Raw genomic sequence first — 15,676 nt, 5'->3', positions numbered from 1 at the left:
TAATTGACAAGAAGGTTAGCAGTGAATTCACTCAAAAATAAAGGGCTCTTGCATAGAGCTGTAGGCACGTGTTCTCTGAGTGGGCCCCTACCCTGGAGAACCACACCGAGAGAATTTAGTCATTCCTCCTTAGGACAGATGTTAACTTGGCTCTTTACCATTGTTAAATCTGGGCTTCCGATCTATTAAAAACATTATGAAAATGAAAAGGCAATACTAGAACTCCCTTGGGAAAAAAATTGGGACATACAAACCAAGATGACTGAGGATATTGAGGAAGGCTTACAAAGAAGAGAAAATATTCTGGAAGAACTATTTAATAAATTTCAGCTCAATCCTAAGTCTGCATTTGAGACTGCCACATGCATCAGGTAGGATTTAGAAGCTGGCTCTTTACATGCTTTTCTTTTTTTTTAAATTTATTTATTTATTAAAGATTTCTGTCTCTTCCCCGCCACCGCCTCCCATTTCCTTCCCTTTCCCCCAATCAAATCCCCCTCCCTCGTCAGCCCAAAGAAGAATCAGGGTTCCCTGCCCTGTGGGAAGTCCAAGGACCACCCACCTCTATCCAGGTCTAGTAATGTGAGCATCCAAACTGCCTAGGCTCCCACAAAGCCAGTACGTGCAGTAGGATCAAAAACCTATTGCCATTGTTCTTGAGTTCTCAGTAGTCCTCATTGTCCACTATGTTCAGCGAGTCTGGTTTTATCCCAGGCTTTTTCAGATCCAGGCCAGCTGGCCTTGGTGAGATCCCAATAGAACATCCCCATTGTCTCAGTGTGTGGGTGCACCCCTCATGGTCTTCTGAGAATATGATGTATATTTGACTTCTGTGTCTTCGGTGTGTGACTCTTTGACCACATCTTCTTGTGACATTAGATATAATGGGGTATTCCACTTTTTGTGGCGGGGCATGAACAAGCATCTGATTACCCCAGATAAGGCACGGACCGCAGACTGATCCCACTCAAGGCTCTCTTGGTGACCCAGTGGGTTGATATGGGTTAAGGGCAGGAGTATGGGTGAGGACCCTACATGACTCAGAGACAGGCGATTCACTGAAAAGTCCACAGGGTATGGCTGATGATTCAGGACACTTGTGTTCTTTTAGCTAATTGCATGACTGTCAAGCGGCTTGGCCAGTGGAGCAGTCTTCTCAGCAACTGAGACTGCTTCTCTAACGTTGGGAAGAAGTCTTGTGACTCTTAAGTTTCAGTAGATTTCTGACCCTTGTGCCTTCAGTTTATATCTCAGGTTTTATGAGTGATGTGGGAGTGTCATATATCAATCTGTTGATTTCATTGGTTAAGCAATAAAGGAACTGCTTGGCCCTCATAGGTTAAAACATAGGTAGGCGGAGTAAACAGAACAGAAAGCTGGGAGAAAGAAGCTGAGTGAGGGAGTCGCCATGATTCTCCCACTCCAGGCAGAAGCAAGTTAAGATCATTCCTGGTAAGCCAGCTCGTGGGATACAGCAGGTTATTAGAAATGGGCTAGTCCAGGTGGGAGAGCTAGCCTAGAAGAGGCTAGATGGAAATGGGCCAAGCGGTGTTTAAAAGAATATCATTTCCGTGTAATTATTTCGGGTAAAGCTAGCCGTGCGGGCGGCCGGGTGCTGGCGACACAGCTCCACCTCTCTTATTACTACATATGAGAAGGACTGAATAGTATAGTTTAGAGGAGCCATACAACAGATGCTCTCTTAAAATGCTAAATTCGGGTTCTATTTGGTCACACCTTCTTGTGGTATGAAATACAAGGCCTTTGTTAAAGTTTCTCACGTTTTGTTATGGACCCAGTGAGGAATGTGTCGTTATAAACCATTCCCTAGTCCTAAATATCAGAACTGTTATCTTCTGTGAATGTTGCAGGATATTTGATCACACTGTGAAGCCCAAGATTCTGGTATTTACTGGCAAAACCTGTTTCTAGTTGTGGTGTGGCTTAGCCCTAGCACACACCATTAATCTAAGAGATTTCTGCTTTAATATTGTCAACAGGATCAAATAATGTTAACAATAGGTAAAGGGGCTGAGCAAGTAACTAGTCGACAGGAGTGTAGAAAGTAAGAGGGAGTCAAGAGATGGATAGAGAGATGCATAGGAAGTAGAAGGGAGAGACATTCAGTTCGAGGAGTTTCATTTGAAGTGGCACAGGAGAGACAGACTCTCTTTCTGGGGCATCAGCAGAGGAGGAAGGTCAGTCGAGTGCTTTCTCTGCCTCTCTGAGATAGCAAGTTTTCACCCCAGCATCTGGTTCCCAAGTCTTTATTGATAAAATCGACCAATAGAGACTTTGTTAAAAACAATGTGTGGGGTAATACTTTATCTTGCATGAATAGGTATATAAAAGGTGTATTTTTAGTTTGTATTATGTCTGCAATAATGTCATCATTTTTGTAATATCAAACTCCACACTTTCTGAAATTTATACTCTGGTCAAGTCAAAGTCTTTATGCTCATTCTTTTCTGTCATTGACCATTCATCCTGGCGTGTCACTCCACATCTCTGGTCACATGGAAGTCTTTCACTTCTCTTGAGTGCTTCATGCTTGGTCCTTGTCAGTCTATTATGGGTGTATTGAGATAGAATGTGCAGTAAATCCTGAGAATTTTGTCAAAACTTATCCTAGTGTTATACAAGGTTGGTGAGTAAAGCATTTAGAGTGCTGTGCATCAGTAAAGGGCATCTGCTTCTGAAGCTCCCCTGAGCCACCTCTCAGGTCAGGATTCTAAGACTGTTTTCTTTTTAGCTGCAATTTGTCTTTAGACTCTGCTATGTCCTTTTCTTATTTTGTGGTCTATGCGACTGGTCCAAGAACTCACACATGCTCAGTGAGCTCTCTTCCACAGACATGCATCTTCAGTCTGTGTTGCATTTTTCTTTTGAGACAGCTGTTTACTAAGTTGCTCAGGCTGGCCTTGACCTTATTCTGTGTTTCAGGTAGGTCATGTAGGCCTTTGTCTTACTATGCTCCTGCCTCAGTCTCCTCAATAATTGGGAACTTGCTGATCTCCCCCCTTTCTCTTTTATTTTTTTAGCTTTTCCTTTTTTTTTTTTTAACATCCCCTCCCTTCTCTCTTCCCAGTCCCTCTCCTCAACCTCAACTCTGCTTTTCTCCGCCCACCCTTCCTCCTTTTCTCTTCAGAAAAGGGCAAGCCTTGCATGGATGTCAACCAAACATGGCATACCAAGTTGCAGTAAGGAAGTCTTAGACCTTAATTTAATTTTATTACTATATACTTGGTCATGTTTCATGCATCTGCAACAAGTATGTAAGTAAAGTCTCTGACTTGCTTCTTTTGAAATCAGTCTGTATTGGGCCCCACAGTTCAGAAGCAAGTCACAGAAATGGGAGTTTATACGTCATCTTTCTGAAGCTATTTCCTCCAAGGATGCAGTAGGCTACATGACAGTTATGAACACAGGCACAAGATGCTGAGATTGTAGTCTGTTCCCTGATTCTCTATATGTCTAAGCCACATTTCCCACAGAGAGAGGAAATTGATTTCTTCCCTAAAAGGAGTTCTCATTGAGTATAAAAAATAATGTGTGGAGAGTTTGACCAAGAAATGCAGCGGGATGGGATGTCACGCGTTGATCACAAGACTGTGGAAACAAGAAGGCTAAGGAATGACAGATTAGGGTGGGGAGGGAATGCCTCTTAGCTCCAGGTTTTGGACTTGGATTGTGGCTCTCCAAATTCACACATGTTTCAAAATTGCTTCAGTCACTAAAGTGAAAACATTCTAAGTTTTTCTTATGCGAAGGTTTACTCAGACAAACCCCTCAAATATATGCTTTGCTTGCATTTTATTATACCATTCTTTGGGCTCCCTTTACCACAGATATAAAGATCTAAGGTGACACTGGTGCAGAAAACATTCAAGGCTGATCTTCAACTCACTCTGTAGCCCAGACTGGCCTTGAACTTAGAATTCAGTTTGAGAAAACAGGCCTGTGTCACCTGTTTAACTGACAACTGTTTTTTTTTTTATTATTGATGCAATAACTTTTTCCCCTTTTTCTTATTTTCTTAGGTATTTTAATTTAGATGCTTTCATGCTCAAAAAGGATCTCGAGGATCATAAAAAAAAACCCACCAGAGATCAAAGGATGAAGGCCACCTTTACAGTATTAGAGGAAAGATAAAAGATAACTTCAGAGCTGTCATCAAAGACAGGAGATGAAAACCTTGATCTGAACACAACCAGATCTCTGAGCCTGGTACATGGTGAGCACTTAGTTTGCTGAACGACAGTGAATATGTGAGCATTGGTTTGGGTCCCTTTGACTCCCAAGCCTAAGCCTCTATCTTCTTGTATGATGTACGCTGGCCACTGGCCTAAGTTCTGGCTTCTGTCCTGGTTCATTCTTGTCATCTTGACACAAACTAGAGTCACCCATGGAAGAGGGAACTTCTTTAATCAGATTGGCTATTGGGCATGTCTGTGGGGGCCTTTTCTTGATACCTAATTGATGTGGGAGGCCCATTATGAGTGTTGTCACCCCTGGGCAGGTAGGACAGGGATGTATAAGAAAGTAGGCTGAGCTAACCATGGGAACAAACCAGTAAGCCGCATTCCTTCATTGTCACTGCCCAAGTTCATGCCCTGACTTCTCTCAGTGATGAACTATAGTTTGGAAGTTTAATCCAAATAACTCTTCTTCATTCCCCAAGTTGAGTTTGACTATGTCATTTTGTCATAACCATAGACAGCAAACAGGACAGCTTCCAAAGACATAGAAGCCACTGCTTCCTGTGTCTTTCATGTATTGTCCGTTTTGTGAGTCATAGTTGTCCTCCCTTTGGCTTGCGGGATCTGAGTGCAGGGAGCTACTTTAGAAGGTAGAGATCGCTCAGTCTTTGGCTAAGATCAAGTGTGCTAGCAAGGGCTGGACCATTTTGCACAGTTTGGTTGAACTGTGACCGTTCCCATAACTACAGTTGTTTGGTTTATATAACTAAGGTAGTAGGAATAAAGGGTGATCAGGAAAGATGCTTATGACCACTTAACACTTTTTAGCTCAGCATTCACTGGTTACTTCCAGCAGCTGCCAATTGTGCTCCCAAAAGAAGAAACTTCCCAATACCTCCCTTCCTCTAAATCCTATAAGGGAGGATCTCACTTTGCCACATGGACCTGAACTCTCCGCATTCGCCACTATGCTGCTGTCCATCGATGGCACTGACAACTCTTTCAGTAAATCACTTACCTAAAACGTCAGTCCATCTCAGATGGATTGAGCACAAAGCCCAACTATTTGATGTATAGACGTTTCAAAATAGGTGGTTAAGCCCAAGATGCAGGTATGTCTACAGCTCTTTCTGAAAGACCCAGGTTCTCTCTGGCTCAGGGAGGAGGTTTGCATCCTGTAACAACCAACCTGTAGCAGGGCTCCTTCCAAGTTTCTGAACCTCCACATGAAATCCGAGAGACCGTCCCTTGGTGGTTTGAAAAATAATGGTCCCCAAAGTGAGCAGCATTATTAAAAGGTGGGCCTTGTTGGAGGAAATGTGTCACTGTGGAGGCAGGCTTTGAACTCATATATGCTCAAGCCACACCCAGTAAAACAGCTTACTTCTTATTGCTTTTGGATCAAGATGTAGAATCCTCAACTGCTTCTCCGGACGCCTGCATACCGTAATGACAGTAGACTAAACCTTTGAAATCTATATAAGGGTGGTTCAGAGGGGTTCAGATGGGACCAGGCACTGCCCCAACTAACCTTTGTTTTATTCACAGGCATGTTTTCAGATAAACTTGACCTCTGATGGGTAGAAGTTGGTCACACTCCACTCTGGGACACTGCATGCCACCCTATCTATTTGTCATGAATTATCGTATTCCATAATGTTGTAGAGATCACCTTTCTATTGCTATGACAACATTCCTAAGAAAAATAAAGTTAAAAGATAAAAACTTTATTTGTGGTCTCTTGGTCCCACTGCTTTGGTGTCTGATGCAGAAGATCATGGTAGGGACATGAGGCAGAGGAAGCTGTTCCCTTCATGATGGCCAGAAAGTCTAGAGACAGGCAGGAATGGTGAGGTCCTAATATTCTCTTTAAGGATATACCCTCAGTGACCTAACTTCCTGTCCAAAGGCACCAACCACCTCCTAATAGTCCCACCATTCCAATAACACTAATTCCTAGGGACTAAGCCTGCAACACATGAGCCTTGGAGGTACTTTCTTTTCTTCTTTTTCTCTCTCCTTCCTTTCTCTCCCCTTGCTTTTTCCTTCCTCCCTCTTACTTTCCTCTTTTCTTCCCTCCCTGTCTTTCTTTTGTTTCTTTGTTCCTTCATTTGTTTTCCTTCCTTCCTTCCTTCCTTCCTTCCTTCCTTCCTTCCTTCCTTCCTTCCTTCCTTCCTCCTTCTCTGTGTATGGGTTCATGTGTGTAGGCCTGTGCATGTCATCCGTGGCGGTCTCCCTTTGTTATTTTCTGTCTTAGTTTTTGAAGCAGGGTCTCTCACTGAACCTAGAGATCACTAATTGGTTAAATAAGCTGACCACCAAGCCCTACAAACTGGTCCTCCTGCATCCGTTGCTTCAGTGCTGGCATTGCAAGTATATGCATCACACCCAGCTCTTTTTGTACAGATTCTTGAGGCTCAAAATCATATCCTAATTGCTTACACAGAAAGCAATTTATTCTAGCCACCTCCCAGACACCTTGAAGGATTATAAGATACAAACCATCAAAGGAGTCTTTCCTGTGATGACCCCAGTTTTGCCCAGATCCACCAATAAGTGAAGCATTAAAAACCACAATATTATTTGATGGGTAGCGATTTACTCCATAGATTCAGATGCAGTTGAAAGCACAGTTAGTGATATAAACAAGTCACTCATATTGCAGAGGACGTTTCCAGAATGTTGGAAAGTTCACCAAGGAGACTATTTAAATCTCCCTCTTACTATTTATTGCCTTTCAGGACTCTCTCTGATCTTCTCCTCAGTCCAGACAGAGCTGCTTCAGCAGGAGCAGAGCTCCTATAGAAATTTCTCTGACATGAATGTGTCTGGACTGAGAGCAAACAAACTTATCAGGGTTGAGTCACAAGTTTATGATGCCTTTTCCTGTGATGCTTGTGGGAGCTACAGGGTGTCCTGAGTACAGAATGATGGAGCCCAGACTCATCTCCCCCTGTGAATACAAAGGAGGCCTGTGCCTATTGTGTCAGCACTGAAGGCTCAGGGTCTGTATCCTGGTCAGTTATCCTCTGGTCCTGAAAGTTCCTCCTTCTGGGAGAGGAGCCTCAGGTGATGGAGATTTGTTAGTTTGTATGTCAGAAGACTGGAAAATATGTTCATGTGGAGCCCAGGAGTTCCAGGATATTACTTTGCCAGTTTCTGACCTCTTCCATCTAAGGCAGAGTGGCATAATCTGTGTGCAGGATGTCCAAGAGGTTTCTTAATAATGAGACAAATTTTGTCTGGAAGAAAGCATTGTTCAAGCAAGCTGGACTATGATGTGCTGCGTCCCCGCTGGGAAGTTGGAGATGTGGCAAAAAGAGAACTCTGGAAAGTATAGGAATTATCGAAATTCCATTGACCACTTGTAGAAGTGCACACACTCATAAGCACACACATTGATATAGTCACAGATGTATGCTCAAAAATACAAAGACCAAGAGAAACACAGAAGCACATGAGAACACATACTGAGACACACACAGCACTACACACACACACACACACACACACACACACACACACATATGCACACAGACTCAGAGAAAGACAGACTTGTGTACATATATGCTTATAACCATATAAATAAACACACACAAACATAGGCCAGAGAAATACTGAGGAACGTTTTCATACATGCACAGACACACAAACATGGTCAGACACACATGTAAAAACACAAAATCAAAGACACATGCATATGCTCACATACATAAATAATATATTTTTCATAGTCACATGCATACCCACAAAGTCAAGCACATCAATGTACTCACACAGGTAGACACATTATTACAGACACACACATGCACATAGATACATATACATGCAGACTTAAACTAGTAACACTAGCGATGAATGAGATTAATACAAACTTACTTTAGGATTGCAAAAAAAAAAAAAACCCCACCACAATCTGTTAAATTTTTGCGTAATGCTCCACTTCATATTTCTCTAGTAATTAAATACCATAAAATATGTCTTCAAAACTTTTTAATTTTGAAGTGTTATCTGGGAGAATCCATCCTGTGACTTACAAGACTGCTCGCTCATGACTATTCTACACCAGGGAATATTGCCGGTGTGACTTTCCATCCAGGTGAATTTGCTCAGAGGATTCTGTGAACAGGAAGGAAACACAAGATCACATCTCTCTGTCTACAGTTACAGCACAGGGAACCATGGCTAACAAAATAACCACAAACTACAGCGACTCATCCTTAGTATGTGCCCACTGTCTGTCTCAGGGCTCACAGAGTTCTGGGGGCATGTTGGTAGTCAGGGCTGTGCTATTCCTTGAAAGTCACTCAGCACCCGACAGCCTGGCAAGTACCCACCCCCCCAGTACCATGCGTGTACAGTCAATAGCTCTGTTCCTGGCCCCCTTGCTACAGACTTGATTCTCTTGGTTATTTCCTTGAAAACAAACCATGGTTCTAAGAGCTCCAGGGCCCGGCAAAACTGGTGTGGGATTGTGCAACTATCTTCATGCTTCATGCTCCCTGCAGAAGTGGATGCTCTGCCTTGGGTACACAGTATTCCCTGTTTCCACAGCAATAGCTTCCTGGGCTCATTGGCATCCATTTTCCCTACACTACAGGGCACAGGAGGCTTCTCATCCTGAGCTGTGGAACATAGATGTGGCATCAGCAGTAACAGAAAGAGGAGCAGTTGCCTGCAGTCTCAGAGATCTAGAGCACAGGCCAGGGAGAGGACATGAGAGGGAGAAGGGCCCAGGTAAGTACATGGCATGATTGAGAATGGGAGTGTCCTGCAGTATGTTCAGCTGTGTGTCAGGGCTATGCACCATCATGGGGACTCTCTTGAAGAAAGGGAGGGCAGAACACACAGAAGTGACATGGGTGAACAGTGAATTTGGCTTGTGATTCCCGAAGCAGCAAAACCATGTAAGCCCTGAGCTTGGGCCTGCAGGAAGGTGAGCTGACTCACTTGCTTTGGGCTCAGCCACCAACTTTGCAGCGACTTGTGCTGTAGCAGTAGACAGCATCATGTAAAATAAATCCCCGGAAGTCAGAGGAAAGGGTCTTCCATGACACTGAGAAAAGCACATCGCCACAGCTGTGTGGAATATTCTGGAATGGCAGAACACTGGGAATACAATAAGCACTTTTCCAGAGACAAAAAGTGCTTCAGGCTGGTTACAGAGCCCTGCCACTTTTCATATGACTTGCGGAGGATGGATGAACAGTCTATCAAAGTTGTTTCTACGTGTGATTACATTGACCTCCTAGCACAACATATTACACAGAGCAGCTATGAATGATGTCCACTAACGACTGAGGAAACCAAAGATGGCTGATCATGATTGAAACACTTCCAGTTCATCCAAAGGCCCAGCCAGCTGACCTTTCAAGTCAAAAATAGAAACTGAATAATGGAGATGGGTATCATATCTCAAAGGTGAGGGGACGTAGTTACTGAGTGATAAAAGTCAGAGCCTGGACTCTGGAAGCCCTAGCAAGCAGTCATGGCTACTTGTCCTCAAGAGAACAATTTAATAGATGAGCATGTGAACAGTTGGAAAGAACATTTATTCAGTGTAGCCAAACTGGAAAAAAAGAAGCAAAGAAACAAAGAGGTCTAGTGACCTCTATGTCCATCTTTGGGATTCTCATTTGAGGTTTAAGTTTAAATGGAGGATAAGAGATGTGTCCAGCTCTGCAGTCCTGGTCAAGGTGTGCTTCTGCCCATCACTGACTCGTTGCTGTCAGCTCTAGTCTCTGCTGCGAGTTAGTTTGACAAGTTGTCAGAACTGTAGGAGAACTCTTTCTGGGAAGCAAGCTCCAGGCTTCAGACTTTTCCTTCTCCCAGCATGAGTTTCTTGGCAAAATCCCAATTCTTCAGAGTTCATTATTTCAGTAGTTTGGGAGCTGAAGGGATGGACACAAATGGCTCTCTCTAGAACATCTTCCCTCCTGCCAGGAAGAAGCTGGTTAATGGGAGAAGATGATGGAAGGGTGAGTTGGGACTGTATCCAATTTTGAAAGCCATGTGGAGAGTTTGGGGCAGGGATTCCAATAAGATGTATCTCTCCAGAGACAAAAAGTGCTGTAGGCTCATTGCAGAGCCTCAGTAACTTCCTGTGTGACTTGTGGAGGATGGATGAATGATGTATCTTGTTTCCTGAACAATTCCATTCACCTCCCAGCACAGCACATTATACAGAGTAGCTATGTGTGATTCCTACTGAGGAAACTGAAGCTGGGTGATCTTGAAGCTTGTCAGATTCATTCAAAGGACTCCAGCCCATTGTCTGACCCTTTATGTAATGAGCAGAGAGTGAACGATGAAGGTAGGTCTCACATCTAGAAGGTGGGAGAAGGAGCTGGAAGGGGAAGATGAGTTCCATATGGAGAACTTATCGAATTCTTGTGTGGAGACGCCACAGAGTATTCCAGGGGCCAACGTCAACATCCCAGAGTCACAGAGCCAATGTTGTTATTCGTATTTTCTCCACTTTCCAGATGATTAACGACTTATTTTGAATTTCAATGAGTAATGACCTTCTAAAGCCAAGCCAAACTGAAGTGGGACACCTAACCTCTCTCCTTTCTTCTCTTGTCCCTTTCCCAAAAGCTCATAAAAAGTCTATTTGTGTTCCGAAAGAAAAGGCTTTTGGGGAGGGGTTAGTGGAACAGAAATAAAACCTGATGTCAGAGTCAAGTACTAAGGCCAAAAAGTGATGTAAATTAGCACGAGTTTGGTCATTTAAGATCCAGCTCCCAGACTCATCCTTCATTCCAGCTCTACACAGTGAGCTCCAGTGCAATAAAGCAAGGATTTAAGCTGTCTTTCTCTGACATGTTTATGGGCTCCTGGTACATTGTCATTCTCTGTATTTCAGAGTCCTGGGCTGGCTGTCTTAAGAGCAAAGCCAAGGGCAGCATTCTTTTGAAAATTAAGCTACTTTAGCTTCTCCTAGGATGGTGTTGGCCACTTGAGAGTAAGGCCTAGCAGGAAATAGCTGCAAGATTTAGGACCCTGTGCATTTTTGGCTCTAACAGACAATGGTCATTGCTAGCATACACCTGCCTGGCTTCCCAGGACTCTCCTGATCTCTCTGATAGGTTGTGTCCTAAACACTTAGCTTCTCACATTTGTAGGGATACCGTGCAAAAGGTCATTGACTAAAGAGTTTCTTTTTTTGTATAGCATACAAAGAAGTGTGTTTTACTGTGACATTTCCATATAAATCTATGTTTATACATATGTAACTACACTTTATTCTTCTTTGTCTCAATCATCTACCCTTTATCATTCTTTAGTTTTTATTGTCTATTTTTGGGTGAGAGTCACCTAATAAGGGACTCTCAGCTGAGGGGTTGTGTCTCTTAAGGAATTTACTGATTGTGGGAGTGTCCATCCACCAACTATGGATGGCATCATTCCCTGGACAAGTGTCCTGGGCTATAGAAGAAAGCTAGTTAACCGTGAGCCTGCAAGTGAGCCAACAAGCAGCATTCCTCCATGGTTTCTCCTCTGCTTGGCTGTGAGCTTGCTACCCAATAGGAAATTATGCTGTGTAAAATAGCAAAGAGGTTTGCTTTGAGTTTCCTGCTTTCTGTTCCTGGCTTGACTTCCCTAAGTGATATACTTTGACCTGGAAGTGTAAGTCAAGTGAACTCTCTCCCCCTTTTGTATTAACAAATTTTTAAATTGATTCTTTGGGAGAATTATAGACCAACCTTACTCATAAGCATTGTTGCAAAAATACTCAATAAAATACTGGCAAACTGAATCCACGAACATACACAAGAAAAATCATCCATTATGATCGTGTCGGCTTCATCTCAAAGATGCAGGGATGGTTCAATGTACAAAAATCTGTCAATATAAACCACCATATAAACAAACTGAAAAAAAAAACATGATCTCATTAGATGCTGAAACAGACTTTGACAAAATACAACATCCCTTCATGATAAAGGTCTTGGAGAGAGCAGGGAACCAAGGAACATACCTAAGCATAATAAAGACAATATACAGCAAGCCAACAGCCAACATCAAACTAAATGGAGAGAAACTCAAAGTGGTTCCACTGAAATCAGGAACAAGACAAGGTTGTCCACTCTTTCCATATCTATTCAATATAGTACATGAGGTTCTAGCTAGAGCAATAAGACAACTGAAAGCAATCAAGAAGGTACAAATTAGAAAAGAAGTCAGACTCTCACTATTGGCTGATGATATGATAGTTTATATTAAGTGACCCAAAAATCCTACCAAGGAACTTCTACAACTCATAAACACATTCAGTAATGTAGCAGGATACAAGATTAACTAAAAAAATCAGTAACCTTCTTTTACACAGATTATAAATGGGCCAATAAAGAAATAAGAGAATAGTCACAAATAACATAAAATATCTTGGAGTAACTCCAACCAAACAGGTGGAATACATGTATGACAAGAACTTTAAATTGCTGAAGACATAAATTGAAAAAGACAGCTGGGCGATGGTGGCACATGCCTTTAATCCCAGCACTCGGGAGGCAGAGGCAGGCAGATCTCTGTGAGTTCGAGACCAGCCTGGTCTACAGAGCTAGTTCCAGGACAGGCTCCAAAGCCACAGAGAAACCCTGTCTCGAAAAACAAAAAAAAACAAAACAAAAAAAAAACCAAACAAAAAAAAAAGAAATTGAAAAAGACATCAGAAAATGGAAATATCTCCCATTCTCTTGCATAGGTAGAATTAACATAGTAAAAAGGCAAATTTTACTAAAAGCAATCTACAGATTCAATGCAATGCTCATCAAAATCCCAGCAAAGTTCTTAAAAGTTCATGAAAGAATAATACTCAACTTTATATGGAAAAGCCAAAAACCCAGGATAGCCAAAACATTTCTGTACAATAAAGGAACTTCAGAAACATGACAATCCCTGACTTCAAACTCTACTACAGAGCTACAATACCAAAAAAAAAAAAAAAACCTTGGTATTGGCATAAAAACAGACAAGAAAATCAATGCAACCAAATCGAAGACCCAGATAGCAATCCACACAACTATGAACACCTGATTTTTGACAAAGAAACAAAAAATATAGAATAGAAAATGAAAGCATATTCAACAAATGGTGCTAGCATAATTAGATATCAACATGTAGAAAAATGAAAATAGATCTATTATCTATCACCATGCACAAAACTCAAGTCCAAATGGATCAAAGACCAACATAAAACCAACCACACTGAACCTCATAGAAGAGAAAGTAGGAAGTACACTTGAACACATTGGCACAGGAAACTACTTCCTAAATATAACCCCAGTATCACAGACACTGAGAGAAACAATTAATAAATGGGACCTCCTGAAAATGAAAAGCTTGTTTAAAGCAAAGGACATGGTCAACAAGACAAAACAACAGCCTATAGAATGAGAAAAATCTTCACCAACCCCACATCAGACAGAGGTTTGATCTCCAAAATATATAAAGAACTTAAAAAATTAGTCATCAGAAGAACAAATAATCCAATAAAAAATGGCAAACAGACCTAAACAGAGAACTCTCAACAGAAAAATCTAAAATGGCTGAAAGACACTTAAGGAAATGCTCAACATCCTTAGTCATCAGAGAAATACAAATCAAAACAACTCTGAGATTCCATCTTATACCTGCAAAAATGGCCAAAATCAAAAATCCTGATGGCAGCTTATGCTGGAGAGGATATGGGGTAAGATGAACACTCCTGTATTGCTGGTGGGAGTACAAACTGTTACAGCCACTTTGGATTTCAGTATGGTGATATTTCAGAAAGTAAGAAACAACCCACCTCAAGACCCAGCAATACACTATTGGGTATATACCCAAAGGATACTTAATCGTACTATAAGGACATGTGCTCAATTATGTTCATAACAGCATTGTTTGTCATAGTCAGAGCCTGGAAAAAACTTAAATGTCCCTTTACCGGAGAATGGATAAGGAAAATGTGGTACATTTACACAATGGAGTACTACACAGTAGAAAAAAATGACAACTTGAAATTTATGGGCTAATGGATGGATCTAGGAAACATCATATTGAGTGAGGTAACCCAGACCCAGAAAGACAATTATGATATGTACTCACTCAGAAGTGTCTTTTGCAAAAACAAAAACGAAACAGCCTATAGTTCACAATCCCAGAGAACTTAGACAACAAAGAAGACCCTAAGAGAGATATACATGAATCTAATGTACATGGAAAGTAGAAAAAGACAAGATTTCCTGAGTAAAATGAGAGCATGGGGACCTTGGCGGTGGGTAGAAGGGGAGAGAAGAGGAAGGGAAGGGAGTGGAAAAAATATATAGCTCAATAAAAACATTATATAAAAATGCTGGCTAGAAATAAGCCAAGCTAACAATAGGCATTCATAAGTAAAAATGTATTTATTTGAGAGCTGGCTGTCATTCCCAAAGAGCAAACAGTAAAAAAGAAAACCAAAACCAACCAAACAAAAAACCCAACTACATTTTATGCCTAAAATAGGAAAACGGATGGATCTGTAGAAATTGTGTTAAATCAAATAAGCCAGACTCAGAAGGATAGATATCAAATGTTTTGTGCCATATGAGGACTGTTGATTTAAATATACATGCATATGCCTGTTGGGGGAGGGGCCCCTTGTTTGTTCCTGGCCACCCGGGTAGCTTACACCCAAAATAATCACACAGAAACTATATTAATTAAATCACTGCTTGGCCCATTAGTTCTAACTTCTTAATGGCTAATTCTTACATCTTTATTTAACACATTTCTATTAATCTGTGTATCGCCATATGGCTGAGGCTTACTGGGTAAAATTCCTAGTATCTGTTTCCAGTGACTCTATAGCTTCTCCTGACTCTGCCCTTTTTTCCCCAACATTCAATTCAGTCCTCCCCACCTACCTTAGTTCTGCCCTATCAACAGGCCAAGGCAGTTTCTTTATTCATTAACCAATAAAAGCAACACATAGACAGAAGGCCCTCCTACACCATAAGCCTATACATATGTATGACTACGTATACATGCAAGGAGAAAGGGGGTTAAGAGAGAGGAGAAAGAGGTCTAAATCCTGCCCTTTAGGGTGCAATCTGCAGCAAACAAGGCATAAGTGTTGAAGGAGCTGCGGGCCTGCTTTTCATCCCGCCTGGCTCCCACACGGCTAGCTTTACATCAGAAATAACAACACATAAACTATATTCTTTTAAACACAGCTTGGCCCATTAGATCTAGCCTCTTAATGGCTAATTCTCACACCTGGACTAGCCCATTTCTAATAATGTGTGTAACACCACTAGGTGCGCTTACTGGGAAAGATTCAGCAGGTCTGACCTGGCGGCTTGCTTCATTGCGTCTGGCCCAGAGAGGAGAGCTATTGAGTCTGAGCTCACTTCCTCTTCCTCCCAGCATTCTGTACTGCTTACTCCACCCACCTATGTTCTAACCTATGAGGGCCAAGCAGTTTCTTTATTTTTTAACCAATGACGTTC

Source organism: Microtus ochrogaster, unplaced genomic scaffold, assembly GCF_000317375.1.
Source record: "Microtus ochrogaster isolate Prairie Vole_2 unplaced genomic scaffold, MicOch1.0 UNK2, whole genome shotgun sequence".
Classification (NCBI taxonomy): domain Eukaryota; kingdom Metazoa; phylum Chordata; class Mammalia; order Rodentia; family Cricetidae; genus Microtus; species Microtus ochrogaster.
The sequence above is the reverse complement of the archived record's forward strand: the minus strand, read 5'-3'. Positions refer to the sequence as shown.